Here is a 3,242-nt window from a genome sequence, read left to right on the forward strand (position 1 = left end):
TGCACCTGTGGCCCGCGGGAGCACTCTGTGGGTGTGTTTGATGAGTTTGACTGAGCGTCCCCGCCGGGCGGTGCACTGATGGAAACTAACAAAGTAAACTCACACCTGTTTCCGGTTGACTTTAACCCTTCATAACCTGAACAAACCGGTTTGATATCTTTCAAAAACATGGCGAGGAGGCAACAAACGTCTCAACACATGGCCCAAAAAATTAGTAGAAAAATTAGGAAAAAAAGTTATAATGAGCAACAAAAAAAAAAAAAAACAACAAACAAGAAAATGACCTGCAAAAACATTTTTTTGTATTTTTCTGTGACATAATTTTAAACATAAATTTATTATAACTGTTAATGTAGTTTTCTGGATATTTTCCCTTTTTATTTTGGAAAAATGTCTAATCAATAGAAATGTCAAGGAAAAAGCAAGGAAAAGCTTTTTTTAAAGCTAATTATCATATTTACATATTTATATATTTATTTATTTACATATTTTTCCAGATCATTTCCTTTTTAAAAAAAGATCCTTATTTTATTTATTTTTAAATTTGATGTCTTCTTTTCTTCTTTTTTGGGGTAATTTTCCTTTTATTTTTACTAATATCTTTCTTTTTTATTTCTTTTGCTCATGCCAGTTCGCTCTTGTGTCAGAGGGTTAAGTTTAATTCACCGTGTGCAGACTCACAGCATCCAGTCAGGGATGAGCTGAGTGAACAGAGTGAGGTCAGAGGTCAGAGGTCAGAGGGCAGGTTTGTCACCTGTAGTCTTTAACATCTGAACAGTGAGGCTGCAGTCTGGACGTAAGTGAAGCTGATGAGGACGAAACGTCTCCTGAGACACTCGAGCTCGTGACGTCAACACAAACACGACCTGCAGACATCAGACATTCAACACTGATCACAGTCTGATCACGTGATCGATCCGATCACGTGATCAGACTCCAGATCAGTGAAAGTGTAACTGTGACACATTGAGCTCATCAGAGTTTTTCTGTTATTGAACGGACCATACACACACACACACACATCACTCTGCCTTCACCGGCTGACGATGATGATGTATTTTAACCCTTTGAAAACTGAGCAAAGTGGCTTCATAACATCAGATGAAGCCAGCGAGCAACTCAAGAGGAAATGACCCCAAAATTCACAAGATACTCGTAAAAAATACAAGAAAATTAACTGCAAAATAGTAAAAGAACAAGAAAAAGAACAACAACAATAATAATAATAATAATAATAATAATAATAATAATAACAAGCTATAAGTGAGCAGCCCCCTCCCCAAAAAAAAGAGAGAAGTTAGGAGGTAAAAAAAAGAGAAAATTTCCCTTTAAAGGTGTTTAAAGAATAATAATAAATTTGAACTGGTTCAAACTAAAGTGTTCAGTGATGTCATTTGAGGTTTCAAAGGGTTAAAACATCTACCTGTGGTCCTGCTTCACGCTGATGTCAGAGTTGCTAGTTTGAATCCCGTCGTCTCCGCCACCTCAGAGGAAAAAGGAGGAGGCTTTTATTTTGAAAAGCTTAGCTGTGTTTTTTTTCTCTTCCTGTTTGAAACTCTTGTTGGACTGTTACAAAAAACATAATCACCTGTCTCACACACACACACACACACACACACACACACACACACACACACACACACACAGCTCAGGACTACATTTCCCATCAGCCCCGACACTCACAGTTCATCTGATGGCCAAAATTATTATTGACATATTATCACAGAAAAATCTCAGAAGTCAAATTATTACATAAATAAATGAATAAATAAATTTTAATTTTAAGTCATGAGATAATTACAAAAACATCCAAGTCAGAAACAACAAATAATGAAACACTGAGTCAAAACTTTGACCTGTTGACCTGTTGACCTGCTGACCTGCTGACCTGCTGACCTGTTGACCTGTTGACCTGTTGACCTGCGCGTCTGCCGGCTGGTTGTAGTTTGACTGAAGCTTTATTGACATCAGAATCAGGACAGTGAAGCTGCTGAAACAGGAAGTGCAGATTGATCAGAAAAAAAGTTTGAAGGTTTCTGAACATTTTAACGTTTACATAAAAAAGGAAATGCACAGAAGAAAAAATCTGCTTTAATGCAAAAAAAAATATTAATTAATTAATTAAAAATCCAAATATGTCTGTTCTCAGCCAATCAGGACACAGCCCATGGTGGCATGGATATATTAACCCTTTGAAACCTGAGCAAGTTTCCTTCAGTTCTTTCAAAAGCGACGAGCAACTTAACACGAAATGGCCAAAAAAATACAAAAGTTACAAAAATAACAAACCTGAAAATGAGCAACATGAAAAGAAAAAGAACGCTGTCAACTGCAGCTTCACTTTTCACAAACGATCAGTTTAACGTTTGTTTCGTTTTTTTATGAATTTAATGAATCCCAAAATTTTCAAAAGTCAAAATTTGGACGTAGAACTGAAAAGATCTTAGAAAGAGTTTGACTGTTCGCATGAAGTTTTGATGTCGACGTGAGAACGAGCTGGAACGTTAAAAGGATGAACAGTGTGTGTGTGTGTGTGTGTGTGTGTGTCAGTGTGATGGAGACGAGCAGATACAGTTAGCTGAGTGACAGGGCGTCGACATCATGGTGACATCACAGGTCAGCTGACTGTCCGTGGGAGCGTGACGTGTTGACGTGTTGACGTGTTGACGTGTTGACGTGTACAGATTTCTAATGTTTGCTTTGTGGATGCAGCGAACAGAGAATTTAATAAACGATTGCAGTTCAGTTATTATTAGATATCAATAAAATGCTTTTATTCAACTTCAGCATGTTTGTTTGTTTGTTTGTTTGTTTGTTTGTTTGTTTGTTTGTTTGTTTGTTTGTGTGCACGCTGATGCAGATGTGAACAAACAGTTGAAGGTCACATGTTGAGCTCACACTGATGTTTCATGTTGAGTGTTTGATTTAAAATCTGCAGCCAGAAAACAAACTTAGAGCAGGAAACATCAGCTGAGATAACGAAGATGAATCAGAGTATTAAAAACGTAAACTGACACACTGCGGCCGCCGTACGGAGGACAGACCGAAGTGAGGAAATAACGGCCTTTTTAAAAAAAAAAAAAAAAAAAAGATAATTCAAAATTAAAAGAAAAATCCGAAAAAGTTGGAAGAAAAATAATTACCAAAAAGTTTTAAAGAAAAAACAATCGCCAAATGTTTTAAAAAAGAAACTGCCAAAAGTTTTTAAAAATTCAAAAGAAACTAGATCCAGACCCCGGGAG

The sequence above is a fragment of the Plectropomus leopardus genome, chromosome 9, assembly GCF_026936395.1.
Source record: "Plectropomus leopardus strain MGB_pleo_1.0 chromosome 9, ASM2693639v1, whole genome shotgun sequence".
NCBI lineage: Eukaryota > Metazoa > Chordata > Actinopteri > Perciformes > Serranidae > Plectropomus > Plectropomus leopardus.